The sequence below is a fragment of the Adiantum capillus-veneris genome, chromosome 5 (genome assembly GCF_014529385.1).
Source record: "Adiantum capillus-veneris isolate H3 chromosome 5, ASM1452938v2, whole genome shotgun sequence".
Classification (NCBI taxonomy): domain Eukaryota; kingdom Viridiplantae; phylum Streptophyta; class Polypodiopsida; order Polypodiales; family Pteridaceae; genus Adiantum; species Adiantum capillus-veneris.
Window position 1 is genome coordinate 153,551,982 of NC_140935.1, and position 20,735 is coordinate 153,572,716.

At 39.8% G+C, this 20,735-nt stretch overlaps 1 pseudogene; it reads right to left on the reverse strand.

Moving 5' to 3' along the window:
• Positions 1–3,578: 3,578 nt before the first annotated feature.
• LOC147458325 (uncharacterized) lies at positions 3,579–4,843 on the reverse strand (annotated as a pseudogene).
• Positions 4,844–20,735: the final 15,892 nt, after the last annotated feature.

Here is a 20,735-nt window from a genome sequence, read left to right on the forward strand (position 1 = left end):
CTGAGTCAAGAAAATCAATTTCACAAATATACAAAATTCCCTATACGGTAGATCCAAAGAAGAACTTTTTCAAAATAACCGCCATTCTTTTCAATTTAACTATAATCCTTCTTTCCCTCTGGTCAACACAATGTTTTGATTTTTCAACAGACTCAATTCTAAGCTGAGGCACGCTTTCCCCAAGAAGTGGCTTCAATGTTGCCAATTTGTGTGTAACCTATAACCAGTCATGCTACATTCTTGTGAGGACTACAAGCAATAGTGTAATTAATTAGATATAGGACTTAAATTTTATGAGAGCCTGAAAAAGTACATCGCAAGTGTCACTTTGCTTGTCATGATCTACCATTGCCAATGCCTAGGAGCAGGAAGGGCGCAGCTGGTTCCCAACTAGTTGCACCCATCATAAGTGTCACATTCATTATCGTGGTCTGTCCTTTCCAACTTGCTCCACCCTTGCGCCTAGGAGCAGGGAGGGTGCAACTGGTTGCCAACTAGTTGCGCCCTTTTTTTTCAATTTCTCATGACTTGACCTAGAGATCTGTGAAAACTCAAAGAGCTCTCTCTAAAACAAACTCACTGAATGAGTTCACACTGGCAGGGATTCTTTCAGAGAGGCTTTTTAAGAGAGAGAGAGAGAGAGAGAGAGAGAGAGAGAGAGAGAGAGAGAGAGAGAGAGAGAGAGAGAGAGAGAGAGAGAGAGATCTTGGACGTAGTCTGGTTGTTTTCATGTATTGGTGTGGTTTTCATGAGGGCTAAGACTTAAGTGGGAGAATGCACAAGCTGGACAGAAAGAGAAGAAAGAATAGGGAAAGATTTGAAGTAGACCTAGTCAGCTTTGGTTTCTTAGATTGCTAGACTTTTTCTTGGATTTTCTCTAGGCTCGACATTTTGTTGTAAAGACGTTTTGTATCTGCTAAAAACAGAATCCTTATTGTCCCGGTAATAGTGATATTGTTTCTCATTTTTTTTAATAGAGATAGAGATAGAGAGAGAGAGAGAGAGAGAGAGAGAGAGAGAGAGAGAGAGAGAGAGAGAGAGAGAGAGAGAGAGAGAGAGAGAGAGAGAGAGAGAGAGAGAGAGAGATCTTGCAAAGTAGTCTGGTTGTTTTTATGTATTTACATGGTTTTTATGAGGGCTAAGACTTAAGTGGGAGAGCGGCGCAAGCTGAGTTCACAGAAAGAGAAGAAATAATAGGGAAGTATGGAAGTAGCCCCAGTTAGCTTTGGTCTTTTAAATTGTAAAGACTTTTTCTTGAAGATTCTCCAGGCTCAACATTTTGTTGTAAAGATGTTTTGTATTTATTAAAAATAGATTCCCTATTGTCCCAATGATAATAATATTTTTTCTCTTCTTTTAGAGAGAGAGAGAGAGAGAGAGAGAGAGAGAGAGAGAGAGAGAGAGAGAGAGAGAGAGAGAGAGAGAGAGAGATTTAAGCATCTTCTTAGCGTTCTTCCCAGTGGACAGCAGACATGACAACCCTTGGTTTGGGAAGTCCCTATCATCTGCAAAAGATTACGTTATCAATATATGCAACCCTTTCCCTTATCTACCTAGCAAGATTTCCATACCACCTTGTGTTGAGGAGACACAAACTCAAAAGAGACTAAATTTTACCACAAATAAATTATGGCCTTCATGACATCTGCCTCTATATGAGTTTTGAGAAATCTGTGTGTGTGTGTGTGTGTGTGTGTGTGTGTGTGTGTGTGTCTCATATCCCTCTTTAGAGAAGAATTATACATATACTTAAGCAACTCACTTAATAACTTTGCTCGGTTTTGAGCTTGCTCGGATAAGTTCGCTCGATGTTTGGTAGAACTCCCTTTTGAGTTGTAGCAATTGGTTTATTTAAATTTTTTGTCCAAAATTCCTTTTTAAAATATAAAAATGTCTTTGTTTATCCCTTTGAACCACTATATGTCCTTACGTTTAGTAAACTGGTTCTATAAAGGCGGCAATTTAATGGTTTTGTACTGGTATCATACAAGTTGGAGATTACAGTATAAGTACAATAATAGTACAAACATGATGGCAGAATCCCTTTCTCTCAATCTTTCTCTCTCTTTGTCACTTCTCAGTCACTTCTTAGTATCATACCGGTCGCTTCTCAGTATCATACCGGTATCATACCAGTCACTTCTCAGTATCATACCAGTATCATACCGGTCACTTCTCAGTATCATACCGGTATCATACCGGTCACTTCTCAGTATCATACAAGTCCCTCTCCCTCTCTCTCTCTCTCTCTCTCTCTCTCTCTCTCTCTCTCTCTCTCTCTTTGTCACTTCTCAGTATCATACCGGTATCATACCAGTCACTTCTCAGTATCATACTGGTATCAGACTCTCTCTCTCTCTCTCTCTCTCTCTCTCTCTCTCTCTCTCTCTCTCTCTCTTTTGGTCCCTCTCCCTCTCTCCTTTTATTTGCAAGATACTTCAAATATAGAATACAACGTATTTCCGTGCAACTTGCTTGTAGATGTATTATACATGAATTCTGTTACATTGATTGACAAGAAGGCTGAGTAATTCTCCATTTACATCCATCGACAAAAGTCGCCCACTTCACAGACTTTATGAAGCTTTTGTTTTATTAAAAAAATCTGTTCCTTTCTTCTGGAAAAATTCAATCCGCCATTTCCAATAAAAACGACGCACATAGGTGTCGTTAGGTTATCCGTCTTCACAAATTACAGTCCTCTTTGTATACTCAATTCTGTCCTTAGAGATCAACCAGTGTGCCAACCAGTTTATGACAGTGGTTGACAAAAACAAGCACGCACTTCTTTAGACTGCTTTTCTAGCTTGGGAAAAACAAGAAATGACCCCAATGGATTAAACATTAGCTTATATCCAGAATCATCAAAGATAAGTGTGTCAGGTGGTAGGTCTGGAAAATTTTTGAGATTCTTGTGGAACACTGGTTTATCTGTCGCGCCCAATTGAAAAGCGGCCCTTGTGAACTGCGCCTGACTTACCACTCTATTGAATCTTTTGTGGTGGTCTGGGAACACTGTCGCTAGCGTGCGTTTGAGCTTCTCAAACTCGCAGCAGCTTCATATCCACACTCATCTGGAACAAAAATTCAGAACCACTTTTGCATCAGGCCTTACCCAAAACTGTGTATCCCCTTCAACAACATACCGCATTTCTGGCCAGTAGGGCAATTCTTCACCATATTTTTCATCAAATTTCTTGAGCAGTAAGCCTTTAAGGTCCAGAATGAGAACCCTACGCTGGACGCTCAACAGAGGTGGTGGCCTTGGCCATATCAGTGGGATTCTTTTACACACTCTATACCATAGAGGAAACAGGAGCACTGGAGGAGACAACACCCAATTCCATATTGCACGAATGTCAGCCCTGCCATTCTGCTTGTCAGCCTTGAACCTATCTGCAAAGCCCCATTCTTCAACTGAAAACATATCTGCAAATGCAAAATTACACAAGACTCAAATTTAAATATGCAATTAGGACATATCTACAGATTGAAATCATACAATAAAAATACACAATGTTCAAAAATTAGGCACAAGATGAAAGAGACGTCGAATGGGAAAGAAAGTTATATTAATTTTAGATGCGGTTACATAAAAAGAAACATAGGGGGGGCAAACTATAATCTTTTGCAGGCTCTGGGTTTAGGGTCAGAACTTGTGTCGGTATTCTACATCTCCTTAGTGTCTTCTATGTCCATCTCCTCTTCTAGTTGCCCCTGGGTCTCTTCCTCTTCTTTGCTTTTTTGCTCCATTTCAGGCTTCTCATTTGCAGTCTTCTCGATTATTATTTTTTTGCCTTTTTTATATGTTGAGCAAGGGCCTCGGGACTTCCCTCCAGCCTGACATCTACATGACCATCAGTTTTAGAAAGCTATGCAGCAAAAGATCACTTATTAGAGCCTTAATCAATGAAAAAACTTACTCTTGCCACGTTGGCCTCGTTTTCTCGGGGTCTTTGATCTTGTCACCCGCATGCCAGTGTCTAGCAACACATCGTCTTCCTCATTCTGGGTTTTCTCTTCAGCACTAGTCGTACTCTACTCCTTTACCTCAAAGTTTTGTTCTTCTTCTATTGTTTCCGAAACAGGTTTCTCAGCATTACCAGGGACACTTTCATCAAGCAAAACCTCCACAGGTGTCCTGTATGCAAGCATCACTGCATCGTTCCCTGTGTCTTTACCGACAGTAGTTCTGAAGTAGCTTGACTCTGAAAAAACATCAGAGAAGACAAAAATCAAGCACCTGATTAAAACAATGGTGTGTTTCTTACCCGTTGAAACAATTTTCCCACCTGTTATTGGGCATGGTTCAACTGGCTTCTTCTTTAGAAGGGATTGGTCTTCTGCAAAAATAAATCTGGGGAAATCCTTAAGCAGGCACTTTCCTTTCTCAGCCAAGTGAGCATAGCAGAATGCATGGTATGCATGTGAACAAGGCAATAGAACAACATGGCTTGAGCGATTGTGATCATGAATTTTTACACCACAAGCATTGCACACATCAATGAGAACAACACTATGTCCAGGAGCTGAAACTCATACAGGCAAGACTATGCTTTCAGGTAGCATTGGTTGACTAATCATGTCTATCACAAACGTGACACAGAGACCAAAGGTTTCCTCACGCTCCAAGCATTTGGATAATTCTTCCTGTAGGTAAGACACCTCTGTTATCAGACAATGTCAAACAGGTATAAAATCGGTATGAATGCTTGAAGATCGGTATAATAATGTTATCATACCGGTATGATGTTATCCCACCGGTATGATGTTATTATACTAGATAGTATAACATCATACCGATAGGATAACATCCGATAACATCATACTGGTAGGATAACATTATATCGGAAGGATAACATCAAACCGGTTGGATTTTATCATACCGTTAGGGTGTAATCATACTGGTCGGATCTAACCATATCGGTCGGATGTAACCATACCGGTAGGATATAATCATACCAGTAGGATATAACCATACTGGTAAGATGTAATCATACCGGTAGGATGTAATCATATCGGTATGATAACATCCTACCGGTATTGTCATCTACCCTTACCGAACTGATGTTATTGTCATACTATTATGTTTTTATATTATTCGGTTTTGTGGTACCACATTCTACCCATCCCGGTATGATAGAGCCATAATACCGGTATTGTAAAACTTATAATACCATTTTCACTATTAGAGTTTCAGTACAATATGGTTATTATAATCATACCGTTACTTTAGTGTTAAACTACTGTTTTGTTTTGTTACTATATCGGTATTATTTTGTTGTTATACCTGTATTATGTTGCTTTCATACCGTTATTGTGATCATTGATAGAACTTATAGTAACATGTTCACCAATAGAATACCAATACCGGTATTGCAACCTTACTTTGCAGGTATGTTACCATTATTTATAGTAATCAATCTACTTTATAGGTATTATTGTGTAATCATTCCACAACAGTATATAGACTATAGTATATTGTACATCCAAACCAGTACTTTGCAGGTATTATACTACAATCAGATGGAGTTAAAAGCATACCTGTGCCTGCTGCTGTAGGGTGGCTTTTGCTTGGTCAAATTTTTCTTGGAGGCTGTCAAGCAAGCTTGTTGGTACATTGGCATCATCAGGGAAGTGCATTCGGATGGTGTCAAGGGTACGCTCGCAACGGTGCACATCAACAAACAGATTTGACCACAGAATCCTTATCCTTCTGACCCTCGACTGATATATTGTCATGAGATTTTCTAACCTCAACAAGTAGTTCTTGCAAGGAAGTGGATACTTCAACACTAAATGCAGACTGAGTAGTCGCAAAAAGCCCACTTCCGGCTGGTGTACTTCCGGATGGGGTATTTACTAACAAGATGGCAGAACCACTTGGGGTTCATGTGGATACTTGGGAAGTCTCTAACTTCCATTGTTCTCTTTTCCTTTCTAAGTGACCTTCATTGGTCACATTCTTCACCACCTCAAATGCAAACCCAGCCCACTTTACCGGACCTGTGCATACGAAATAAACATATCCGCGTGCAAACTTGACTCCCAGCAGATAGTTTGGTGGTTTGGATTGATACACCTGCTTGTAGAGCTGGTAGAGTGCCTTGTAGTGATCCGGCCTTGCTATTTTTATCGGCACTTTTTTCTCCTTCACTGGAAGACACGTGAAAACTTTCATCCAGTCGGATATGGGTACATTTGCATCTATCAACTTAACATCTTTCCCCTCAAGACTTAACCCATATTCCCTGTGAAAATCCTCCTTTGTCGTGCAGAATGCCTTTAATGGCACCTCCACATCCTTGGGGTGAACAAAGCGGCTGATTTTGGTAGGAGGCTATAACTTCTGTCTCTGAAAAGAATAAATCCATATTCATTACTCAATATATCCACACCTCAATACTCTACTACACATACAGGTCCACCGTATACAACACAGAGAGAGACAGAGAGAGGTGACATACCTTCGTGGGAGAATGTCGAGTCTTTGTGGGGGAGACCTGTTGAGCTGCATTCCTTGGGCTCTTTCTTAGGGCGCTATCCATAGCAAAGGATAAGAAGCGTGCATAGGGTGCTGTAGAGTGAGCTGAGAAAGGCGTAGAAGGAGAAAGGCACAGAGATATGGAGAAGTACAGTCATGCAAACATTCGACTGAACATTCGTCTGACGTTGGCTCCACATGTGTTTTTGAATCCTCCACACAATTATTAAGATTTTGTATCCTCCACACGATTATTTAATTCAAATAATTTTTGCCCATAACACCAGTTTCATACCCCCTAAATTTTAAGCCTCCAAAAGCAACTTTCAACCAGCTAAAACCGGGCCACCTATTCATGCATGCACCCGATTCGCTTCAAAAATAAAGCCTCTTGGAAGATACATGCATCGTGATGTACATATTGTCAATTTTATTTTAGCTCAATTAAAACATTGAAAGTATACAAACAAGGCTAGGAAATTGCAAAGGACATCTTGCTCTTTAAAAAGATCAAAATGAATATTTAACATGCAAATTGTGTGCATATACTTTTATACATAGAATTTATGTAAATGTAGCATTTAAAATAGCGATGATGATTGATGAATAAAGCATTCTTTTGAATATGACTAGCTAGTATATATTTTCATAAGAACACTTAAAAACAACAATATCAAACAATTCAAAAATTTGTATATGAAATACTCTTCACGACCACATTGTCGACCAAGTATTTCATATACTTAATACTTAAAAATGAACTGCACATGCACATATGGCATTCGTATGGCCAGTTAACGACTTAAACGCCACATTTATGCAAAAAGAGATGCTTCTAACAAAAGACACTCAATTAGCCATGTTACGGACTGAGTGCCGTCCGAATCTAAGGAGAAATAATGGCTTCTATAGGAGCATCATATAGCTGCGTTACCGGTCAATGTCCATATGTTCTTTTGGAAAGGGGAAGGGAATTTGACTCACCATAAGATACTAGACTCGCTACATTACCGATGTAGTACCCAAACAATAAGCCAATACTTACCACAAGGACACCATCTTCCCCGCATCACCAAGGTGATGCCCCCGTGGTAAGCACTGTTTCATAGAACAGCTTACACACACACTCCCTTTGTGTGGTAAGGTACCTTATGACTATCGTGCAATACCAAAAAAGGCATGCTACCACACAATGTACACACACAACACATACCTGGGTGGTGTGGTCAGGTACTCCGCTACTGTCGCACACTGTGCGTAGAGCACGCTCCCACACGACCCCCTCTCTCCTCTCGACGTACCTGCAAAGTTGATCGCGTCTCTCTCTCTCTCTCCCTCTCAAAAGATGGCTGAAGGAATAACACCCAGCAGGCCCGATCGGGGCCCTATATATGTTATTTTTCAACCTCGCCAGGCTTCTTGGTTTACTTGGCAGGCCCGTAGGGAAAACTAAATTCCCAACGGGCTTTTTGTGAGTTTCCAGGTTGCTCTTAGCCGGCTTGTTTGTGACCATGTGAAGTGTGATTATGTAAATGTGTCAATAAGACCTTGTGATCACACAAAAATTGTGGTAATTACGTAAATATTAATCCCTAGTGATGGGCTATGTGTTGGTTGTAAGTGAAGCGTGCACATGTCTACAATGGGGCTTAGTTAGAGTCCTACACTTGTTATCGCCTATGAAGAGGTTTTCTCTATGAAGAAGGTTCCTTCTTGGAGAAATCGTCTATCTATACTAGAGAGATCATGAGATCTGATCTTTCATACAAAAGGGTTCTCACTGTAAGTTTCTTCTTATTCTTTTTGTGAATGTCTTTTTCTTTGAAGTTTGATTTTGTAGCTGGAAGAGAAATTGCCACTGTAAGGGAATTCCCTTACAAAACTCCACTCAGTTTTGCAGTTGTAATCTCTTTCTCCACAAATTGTATTCGAATGGAGCTTATGGGGGATAGAGGGAGTTTATTGTAATGATTATTTTATCATTCTCAAAAGCCTATTGATATGAAAAAGACACTAGATAATGTTTCATGGAGGGAATGGGAGAATTTGAAGTGTTAAATTTTAAATTTGTGGGTTAGCAAAAGTTGTTAGTGGTCGCCGTTCATAAGGGGCATTGGTGGTTCCACAAGCTGTGGGCATATTCCCTTCTCTCTTGATTTTGCATCCCTCAAAGAAGTATTGTGAGTGCATGGGAGTGGTTTTATTTTTCAATTTGAGCATACTATCCTTTTGGGTCTTGACTTTGTATGTATAGCCATTGTCGTCAATGCAAAACTTGGAAACAATGGGCTCACATTTAACATTTTGGAAACAATTGGCACAAATTTAAAGTTTTTTTGTGTATGATTTATGTATGCTAATGGTTACAGATCTCTTGAGTTAATATATGCTTGCAGGGAACATGATTCCTAATTTTCTTGCCTTTTTATGACAGACCTAGCCAAGTGTATTTCTAGAATGCAATATCAGCATCCACTTACACAAGCAAACATGGAGGGGAAGAGAATAATTATTTATTTTATGAGCTCACTTAAAGAGTGTGCTACAAAGAAGTATTTGTATGAAGGCAGAAGGACACATGGTGATATTTTGTGATAGTGGATTACTTGAAAAGAACACATACTTAGGCAACACATTAGTCAGTATGTATGTCATGTGACAAGTCCTTGAAGAGCTTATGTTTGCAATGTTGTCTCATGTATGCCAAATGTGGTGCACTTTATAAAGCACAAAATCTGCTTGAGGAGATACCTACATGGGGTGTCTCTTGGAATGGACTGATTATGGGGTATGCCCAATTTGGGAAGGTCCAAGAAGCCATGGGGTTATTTTTTGTGGATGTGAAGCAAGGGTGTCTCTCCATATGCAACCACATATGCTTGCATCTTGACAGCAAGGTTCAGGGTCTAGAAGCTCTGGGCTGTTTTCAACATATGCATAGAGAGGGCATCTCACCAAATGCAATCAGGTACACTTTCACATCGAAGGCACGTGGCATCACACAAGATGCTGATAAGGGCAAAAGAATTCACGATGATATTTTTAGTTAGGGGTTGGTGAAAGAAGACATCGTGCTTGGCACTGCTATGAGTTCCCTCCCCATTACCATAACCTGGCAACTGGAGGATACCTGACAAGTCTCTAGGCCCTAATCGATTAAAAAAAACATAGTCAAGATAAACAAGATTTCTAATGGACAGGCTCTCGTCACCAAGTAACTTGAGTTCGCCATTGGAAAGGTTTCCTAGCCCTGTCTAGAAGGGAAATCATGAACTAGCACAATAATCTAACGTTCCTAATTCTCACCTTCCAAAAGAGAGAAACCCCAAATTCCTTTTTCCCCATAATTTTCAGAGGCACGTACAATTGGGACTTCTCAACTCTTGGCACAGTGAGTCTCTAGTTTTTCTTTTCCTAACAAAGGGAGTGGAGAGTTTCTTGACTAATTGAGACCACCCATCCTTGACTGGAAACCTGAGTCAATCCCCACTTTCCACCCCACACTCACACTTTTTGTTGTTTTCTAGTTACAACCACATGATTGTTCATACACAAAATTTCTTTTAAGGGTTCCCATCACAAGTTTGTTAAAACAACCCTTCAAAAATTATCGAGTCAACTCCAAGACAATCTTAGCTAGATAAAAACTCGACTTACAACATTACTTGATTATATTCCAATACTCTGGAATCGTAGAAACTTCTGTCGACGGATGTTCACTCCATCTATTGTCATTGGCTGCCCATACAATTAATAGTGGACTACCCCCCATGAAGTAACTCTGCGATGTGCCACATTTTATTGAAATAAACCAAGTTGTCTCATAGAAATGGATCAACTTTATGCATAGAAATGCATGGCTCATGCTTAGAAACACGAGCTACCTCCTTGTGATCAAAGGGAAGTTCAGACTAAATCAATATTGGAATAAATGAAATAAGGTTGAGAGAGTTATTTCTAGGCAAACATTTCTTTCCTTATTCATACAGTATATCCCCAAACAGTCTTTCCATATTAATACAACTTAAAGGAATTTAACACGTTCAATTGATGCGGTGTCAAATTGGGACTGACCCGATGTTTAGGTAATTTGTCTTTCCTAATTACTCATGAACAAAAAAAAAGTCTCCCACATGTTCTTGAGCAATAAATAACATCACTTCGTGGGATAAATGGCACATCCTCATTCATCAGGGTCTTTTGTTTGCCTTTACCATCACTGGTTCCAGCTTCGTGATTGTGTGATCCACCATAGCGAGTTCTCTTGGGTGCCATCCCCACTAGTAGATACTTAACTTAACTTGAGAAGTTGTAAGCAAATTGTGCCTAGAAGTTTTTGATCTCTCAAGGCCTTTTAGAACCTTCACCAATGAGTAGCCATAGCAGCAGAGTCTCCCTATCTTCAATGTGTGTTCAAGTGTGTAAAAAATGAGTTGGGAATGCCCTTTATATAGAGAGTTGGAGGTTTCTTGTTCCCCAAATCAGTCCCATACCTCCCTTTCTCGCGCCCTCTTGCTAAAAGAATGAGTAGAGGTGTCCCAAGCTCCTACTTAGCGATTAGCGGTGTCCGTCTTTACCCTTTTGGGTGATATTCCTCATGTACTTACCCATGCTTAGAGTCAAACATGCTAAAGATATGGGTCCATGGCTATGGGTCATTTATGGGCATCCATGGACATAAATACACATACATATGCACATGCATACACATACATACCTTAGACTTAGGAATTGATTTATTAACACTAGGATGAAAATTATCTAGAGTGATCATAATTTAATTTTGAAAGTTTTTATTAAAAGACAAGCTTGAGGATGACAAGCTAAGGTGTCAGATGCACACATCTGCTATATTTAGTAGTTTTTGAAACAGACGACTATTTTTATGGAAATTTAGGTCCGGGTAGATTTAGACGAGACGATCCCGTGTAGGTGGGTGCAAGCATCTCAAAACTTACTATATTTGAACAAAAGTGACAAAAAAGTAAAAATTTCATTTTTGAAAATCTTACATCAATGTATTTATCATTAGTTCATTAGAGGTAGAAAAACTGTCAAAAATAGAAACTTTCTATTTATGACCAAAATGGATTGATATTAATCCTACACATGGGAATCCCCTCTCCAAGGGTGGCAGAGACCTTACATTCTCCCCAACTTGAAGAATTGAGATGTCCTCATCTCAAAGGTAAGTCCAGATGATCTTTGAGGAGAGATGTCTCGCCTTCCCACATTGCATCTTCTTCAGGAAAATCTGTCCATTTGATCAGGTGCTCGATGATGGTTTTGTTCCTAAGCTTCCTTTCTCAAGTTTCAAGGATGCAAAGTTACTCTCTTATTAGCCAGGTATTCTAATGTTGGCTCTTCCATAGTAATGGCATGAGTTTGAGCCACAACTCCTCTTACACGGCCTTTTCCTGCATTCCTTCCTCCATGACAAACCGGTTGACCTCTACCATTTGGTGCTACAGGAATTGCATTTTAGTAGTTGCTACACTTCTTCTGGGACACATGTTCCTATAGTGTCCTACTCATTACCCTGATTAAAAAAAACATCAGGATGCTCAAGTTGAGTTGATGTAGTTACAGCTACTACAGGGCTAGGTTGGTAAGCTTAATTAACAGGTCTAGGGTTCCAATTGTTGGGCCTACCCCTTTGATTTCTAAAGTCTTCTCTCCGTTGATTTGTGTTCATTTCTTTAGCCAGAGGTGTTGCCCTTAAGAGAGCATCCTGAAGTGATGTGGGTCTCATTGCTTCAAGACGGGTATCCAAGGGTTGATTCATTCCTTGACAAAAGTGTGCTACTTGCTACTCAATGATCATTTTTGGGACATATCTTCGCAAGGTTACAAATTTGAATTAGTAATCCCCCAGTGATAATAAGGATAGCTATTTTGGAGCACCGATAATAAGGATAGCTATGTTAGAGCAAAGAACTCATTCAATTTGGCGTCTCGGATGAGCTGGTGGAAGATACCGTGTTGTAACCGCTTCCTTAATATCCTCCCAACAATGGGAAGATCCTAAAACATCCAAGTCCTTGCAATGTTGTTTCCACCATAGTTTTGCATCGCCAGTAAGACAAAACATTGCAAGCATAGTTTGATTTACAGGTTGGGTTCCGGCAGTTTTAAAGTAGTCTTCCATTTCCTTAATCCGGGGTTCAATATCACACTGGATATGGGTTCCCTCACCTTTGAATGTGGTTGTTGGGCTTGTTTTAGGAGAAGTTTTTTCTTTTATATGGCCGTGTATAACACATGTACCTACGCAATAATACGCTTTCTGATGGTGTGATTAAGACTTAATGCAATATCAAGTGCTTTAAACTTCCGCACCTCAAGACAAAATTTGGAAAGCAACTATCTTTATTAAATTCAAGATGCGATAAATTTATTTATATCAAGATATGTACAAAGTTGAGATCTCATCAAGAAGCTAGATGAGCATCTTTATATTCTATTACGATGTATACAAAGGTTAGCTCTTCTTAAAAGTTATATGATTCTTAGAGCCGGATTCCAAGGGACATAGTGGTACAATCGATAGGTATTTGTAGTTAAGTTTTTACAATCCACTATTTCGTTTGAGTAGTAGCGTTTATACACATCTTTATGAGGTTCATAGAATACAAGACTCTAATTTTGAGTCAGGTACATAAATGGGTTTGATCCTGTAAGTAGGGATCACTTTCACCACTTGATTGAAAACCCAGTCATGTCAAGGCCATCTTCAAAGATAACAGTGTAATAATCCCTAGTAGTACCAAGGAAGTAGTAGAGCTAAATAACTCGCAGCTCTTCTCCCCAGCGAAGCTTGTTTAGATAAGAGGAGAGGCATCCGAGCTTCCTCACATTGATATAGAAGATGCCACTCATGCAGTCCCACCCTAGTTTCCACCCCCTTTAGATTCTTGTTGATGGAGGAGAGAAAGCCTTCATCAAAATCTTCATCATGCTGCATCGAAAAGCAAAATTTGAAGAGTGATAAACCTCAAAATACATTATCTCAAAGGTCTTGAACTTGCAATACTCAGCGTTGGCATCTTCCTGAAACATCGATGCTGGTAAGTTCTCGAACTTAAGTCTCAAATTCATCTTCCCAAATTTTCAAACAATAACAATTCTTCCAATTTCCTAACCTAGGATGTGCACCTGTGAGGTCCCCTCCCCGTTACCATAACCTTTTGGCAACTAGAGGGTACGTGATAGGTTGCTAGGCCCTAATCGATTCAGAAAAACATAGTCAAGATAAACAAGATTTCTAATTGACAGGCTCTCATCACCAAGTAACTTGAGTCCGAGCCATTCCTAGCCCGCTCTTTGCAGGGAAAGCATGAACTAACATAATAATCTAACGTTCCTAATTCTCACCTTCCAAAAGAGAGAAACCCCAAATGCCTTTTTCTCCATAATTTTTAGAGGCACGTACAATTGGGACTTCTCGACTCTTGGCACAATGAGTCTCTAGTTTTGATTTTCCTAATAGAGGGAGTGGAGAGTTTCTCGACTAATTGAGACCACCCATCCTTGCCTGGCAACTTGAGCCAGTCCCCACTTTCCACCCCACACTCACACTTGGTCGACATGTATTTGTACACATGCTATGTGACCAATAAACCTTAAAAATTACTACAAACGTGTAAGTGTATACCATTCTCTTTGGAAAGTAATATGTAAGCCTAAGGCATGTGTCAAAATCAATAGCTATTTATAATTCATAGTTTCCATGCTTTTTGAGTTTGATTTCTTCCAATTTAGCTTAGTCATGTCCGTCGTTATCATTTCATGCAATGGCGTATTATGTGAGTATGGTGATTGCAATTTTTCTTGCATATGTTTTGGGATTTTGAACTATTGGGTAAATGTCATTGTATGGCTATGCCAATCCATAGCAAGTGGGTAACTGATTTCATCATGTCACTACCCCCAACCCAAAGAACAAAATATCAATACATCATAGAAGCAATGGACTACTTGACAATGCAAGCAACAACTCCTCGTTACTTCTAGCAATTTTATTTAGTAAACATAGAAGTGTAGCCCCTCAACACTAATGGTGATTGTATACCTTACTCCTAGGAGGCTTCTTTTTTGGATGAGGTTGTGGACATCGTGCAGATCTTTGAGGTTTTTGTGCTATGGTATTTATATCAATTAGTGTGCCATGAGTTTATCCTTGCTATAAAATTTTAATAACATCATTGTAAGGATCATGCTACAAGAGTCAACAGAGAGATTGGGCTCAATATAGAGGTAACTTTTGAGTAGTACCCTTCTTGTTGTTGTTGGAGGCAGCGGTAGTCTCACTCGTTACAATGGGTTAGCCTTTTTACCATCATTGACACAAGTTTGATTGGTGGATCTAATAAAGGTTGGAGCTTTAGTAGGGGAACTTAACAAGGAAAGTAATCAAATTTTACAAATTACCAACAAAGTGGACATAATCAAGGTTGGAAAGACGTTACAGGGTGGCCTCTAGACTAACTACATCAATAAAATATGAAGCTATTCATTTTCCCCCCTTTAGACTAATTGCATGCCTAGTCACAATGAAACCTCATCCATCAACACAAGATAAGAAAATACAATAGTTTCAAAAGACGTCACTCGTAAGGCCTTGTCCATTTTCACAATGACATCAACAAAGCCAAAAATCATAATATTCCAAGTCAAAAAAATTGTCCATTATAATTACTACGATAGATTTCAATTGTAGATGGTGAATTGTACATCCATATACTACTTTTTCTTAATCCATACTAAGCATAGCTTGAGTCTACAACAAAACCACAACCTCACATTGAGAGAGAGAGAGAGAGAGAGAGAGAGAGAGAGAGAGAGAGAGAGAGAGAGAGAGAGAGAGAGAGAGAGAGAGAGAGAGAGAGAGAGAGAGAGAGAGCTTCAACAACATCAAACCCAATGCCTCTTAGTACTCATCCAAAGAGCTTCTTTTCATCACTAGAAGGAAGATATTGCTCTGTTTTTTGGTCCACATCCTTAACTGAAAGGTGGCTTATCCATCATCTCAATTGTTTCGCTCACTTCTACTATCATGTATACCATCATCTCAACTAATCCATTCTTCTTTCAACATGGAGAGAGAGCACAGACTGGTTGCAAAGAGAGAGAGAGAGAGAGAGAGAGAGAGAGAGAGAGAGAGAGAGAGAGAGAGAGAGAGAGAGAGAGAGAGAGCCTTGCACAACCACAAACAAAAAAATGGTTTGTTTACCTATGGGAAAGTGTGGTTGCATTGCATGACGACTTCTAAAATTGGAGTGGCTTGCCCTCTTCCATGAGGTGATAGCAAGTGTCCTTCCAGATCCCCTTGCAACTACCTACAAGAAGGGGATCGCTCAAGCAACCCCCTATTGGAGTTCAAACTCGCTACCCGCATCTCAAGGCCACTACGGATTGTTGGAATTAGGGTTGCAGAGAAACGCACACAGCTTGGATAAGATGAAGGAAGCTCAAGGCACACAACTGAGAGTGTATTACTTAGTGTGAAATGGAAAGATAGATAGCCCTAGAGTGATGGGAGTATATACAATGCACGGGGGAAAAAACCTCCTAAAGAGGGAAAAAATGCCGCGGAGGTCCTAGTGTGTTCACACACATCACTACCACATGTATATGGTAACAAATCCCCCCGGAGTGATGCGGTGAACGAGAGCTGGCACATGAGTAAAGGGAAGTTCCATGCCTTGAGGACATGATCAGTCCACAAAGGGGAGTAAGCCCAAAGCTTTGCGGAAAGCTTCGAGCTTCTCATGAGACAATGCCTTTGTGAAAAGATGTGCAAGGTTGTCCTGAGTTGGCACATAAGCCAAGATGATCTCTCCTGCTGAGAGCCTCTCCCTGACATAGTGGTAATGCACCTCAATGTGCTTTGTGCGAGTATGAAAAACTGGGTTCCTCGCAACTGCCAATGCGCTCTGACTGTCAATTAGATAGTGTTGGCAGTGTCTTGTCCAACACCCAAATCAACCATAAGGCATCTGAGCCATACACACTCAACCATAGCTGTGAAGATTGCCCTGTACTCAGCCTCACAACTCAAAGTGGCCACAAAAGGTTGCGTCTTGCTCAACCATGATATACATGAACTACCAAGCATAAAACAAAAAGCACTTGTGGACACTCGCGTGTTAAAACAACCAGCCCAATCTGAGTCTAAAAAAGCATGTAAGTCTGGCAACAATGATCCCCCCTTGGGATAAAACAAGCCACAATGTAAAGTGCCACTGAGGTAGCAAAAAATCCTCTTGACAGCCTGCCAATGCTTAGACCTTGGGGTATGCATAAATCTGCTGACCTGTGAGACTGCAAACAAAATATCTGGCCTCGTGTTGCATACATAAATGAGGCATCCAACAGTAGTTTGGTAAAGAGTGACATTAACAGGATCACCAGTGTCATGAAGACTCAGTTTCAAACCTGTTTCCATGGGAGTGGACATAGGTTTGCAATCCTCAAGTTCAAACTTACATAGCAATGTCCCTATGTAACTTTTCTGACACAAGGCAATACCACCATCACACTGCTTAAACTGTATACCCAAGTAATGATGCAACATCCCCAAATCTTTCATCTTGAAAGTAGCATTCAAATCAGCCTTAAATTCAGCAATGTATCTCTTATGTGGTCCAATGATTAGCAAATCATCTACATAAAGGACCACAATGAGAAGTACATCATCCTCACGCTTTACATACAATGTGCTTTCTGTTGGACTATTACAAAAGCCTTGTTTGACCAAATGAGTGTCAGCTTTCTCATACCAAGCACGAGGAGATTGCTTCAACCCATACAAAGCCTTGTTACATTTTCACACTTTGTCCTCTTGTCCTTTATTGAAAAAACTTTTCTACAAGTGCATCATATTTTGATTTCATGGCAGCCATCCAATTTTGTTGAATTATGTGCGTCATCAAAAGGGAGAGGTTCCTCAACATCATGTAAGCTAGACACTGCCAAAGCAAAACAATCTGATGCATAAGATGCATGGCGAGAGCCTGAACGAGTACGACTAGACAAAGGTGCATCCAATTTACTGTCACACAATGTATGCACCAGCCATTTTGGCATACCTCTAGCATGCTCATTTTCAGCCCTTTCCTCATCAAGTACATCATGTACATCTGCATCAGTAATAGGCTGATCTATAACATTTTCAAAAACCCCCATAGGCTGTACATTTGCCTCATTGGCATTTACATTTGTATTTCCATCACTGAAAAGAGGCAACAGTGTCATAAATGTCATGTGAGCTTACATTATTGTCTCTAGTACATGACAGCAAGGGCTGAACAGAATCTTCCACAAACACTACATCCTGTGAAACCAGAATACGATTTGTTTGCGGATGATATAACCTGTAACGTTTGCTTTTAGCACTATAACCAACAAAAATACATTTGACAACCTTATCATCCAATTTTTTGCGTTGTGTTTGTGGCACCAAATCATATGCCAAACAACCAAAAACACGCATGTGCTTAATAGAAGGGTTTCTATCATGCCATTCTTCATATGGAGTCATAGATTGCAAAGATTTTGTAAAGGTAATTGCCCAAGGATGGAGTTTGCATGGGCCCACAACCATCACTATGCACAAGTTGCAACCTGTATGTGGCCCTAATTAAACCATCCTTTGGAAACTTTGAACGCTGCATCTTACCCAGAATACAACCTTCACAAACATGTTTGACAGGTGCTTCAAGAGGCGGCAAAGAAGCAACCATATCAAATTTTTGCAAACACAGCAAACTGACAAAATTCAGATGACCAAAATGTGCATGCCAAAGTTTTGCATATGAATAGCCCTTGAATCAGCAACTGCATTTGCAAAATTTTGTCCACACATGTCATACAAAGTAAGCTTATACAGCCCACGACACAAAAGCCCAGATGTAACAATTTCATCACCAAATTGAGATCATGTTCTGTACATCTGTCATCCACAAAATTGACTACAAATCCACATGTAGCAAGTGCAGATACAGACAAAAAATTCTTCTTGATCCCAGGTACATAAAGTGCATCAACAAGTGTGAAAGAACTACCATTTGCAACAGTAATTGAAGTGTATTATCTGGTTTGGGGTGGTTCTCCTCATTGAGTCATGTCTTGTATCTCGATCGAATCGATTATCTTTAGTCATTTCAAATTAGTCGTGTTGTCCAAGGTATTTCAAATTTGTCTTGTGATTCAATTGGTTCTGTCAGTTGTGATTTTGTTTAGTCGCATTAGTTGTGATTTGATTTAGTCGGCCTACGATGTCTTACATAGTGGACAAGACGGATCTACTTTGTGTATCTGTGAGATTGTTGAATCATGAGAATATATTTTTGTCAATGATATTGAATATTTATCTATTTGTCCATTGCAGCTCTAAGATAAAATGGTCGATGAATAACAAGTTTGTGGCACCCAATCAATGACACAAACTTGTTGTTGTTAATCGTCAGTGCTTGATGATCAACAACAAGCGGTTGTTAATGCATTTCAGCGCATGAAGTCTCTAGTGCACGATATGTCGGCACAACAAGCGACGTGCACTGCTCGATGACTTTTAAATTGGGCACATCCAAACCACATGCAATGGAAAGAGATCAACAAAGAAGTGACCAAGGACATGATCAAAACAATATGGCCATGTGAGGGTGCAGAGATAAAGAAAGGAAAGTGGAAGGTATCGAAGTGCCTCTACAAAGCGATCAAAGAAAATGCTGAGAGGATCTGGAAAGTTTATGGCAATCCACTGGACAATGCAGATTGTGCGTTATATTTTGCAAAAATGCTATATTTTCATTTTGTGCAATAGCGACCAATAGACTTTTTATCAAAGAAGACAACTGTTGCCACCCATGGTATCAGGGAGAGTTGTGTCACTTTCACCCGAGATGAGCTGGCAATGATAGTTGAAGGCACCGACCTACATTTAAAGAGAGAAAAATATATTTACATGACACAACTGGAAGAGAAAGATGCAAAGATAATACGGATTTCTATAGCCACCCAAACACCCCAACCCTCACAGGTCTGAATGGAGAAAAGTATTCACCACTTAAGCCAAGACGTTCAGAATCTGACACAGCGGGTGAATCCTTTGCTTGTACAAGGGACACAATTCAATCACCTTGTCTTGCATCCAGATTTGGTCCCCTTGTCTACTTTGGATGCATCTTCACCTTCCCAATTTCCAATTTGCTACAAGAATTTTGATGGATGGAGTGGATACTATACATTGACATGTGGTCATTATTATCACTTCGTCTGTCTTATTCGTTTGATGCAAAATAGTAGTCGATGCGCAATCTATTCCAAGATAGTCCACAAGGAATATATATTATGTTTGGCATGGAAAATGTCAAGCAAGCCCGCCAAGATACCCATAGCACAATTAAAAATCTGTTTGGTGACAAGATGCTGGTTCTGAGCATAACAATTGAGATCGACAAACTATGTATAATCACAAATATGAAGCATTGTAGATGATCAAAACACATTGAATACAAGCTCTTTCATAATGGATTTTGACACAATATTCATTCTACTCTCAAGCTATATTGAATCTGTGAAGTTCTTATCTGGTTCTAAGTCTGAGTGTTGTCGGTCTCCTTGTAATTCAACTTCCGCATCTATTACCAGATTCTCTTCTATTTCGTCTATAGTGCATTGAAATACACCGACATTGAACTCCTCTTCATCTTCGTTTTGACAATCATACTACCAGGTTGGCATTTCCTCCTCGTAGCCAACACTTTTGATGTGATGCAATATCTTTTCGTTGCAAAACATATACACTAATTTTTTTGCTCTATCTGCTAATAGTCTGTTGCAAATAGTGCTATGAATATACTTGTACATACTTCAGTTTCTCTCTGAAGTTGATTTTGTTGCACATTGTGCCAGTACTTTCATTGCAAGGTGCCACCTTTTTTGGCGAGCTCTTCTCTCAAACGCTTTGCAATTGCAGGTGCCTGAGATTTTCACCTTTCTTACAACTCTTTTTAACGCTACCCAGAAAAGGGTCCCTAATATGTGGTGCACCGCTTGATTTTGTTGTAAAGCAAAAGTTACATTGCCACTCCATATATCGACCATATATGTTGTGAGCATAACCCACTCTTTGCCAAGAGCAGTTTTATTCTTTGGCTTCTTCGTACCACTTGTGCCAACATTTTTCTCCATTGCTTTTAAATTAAAATTGAAGACAAAAGAACTAGATGTTCAATTTTTAAAACAT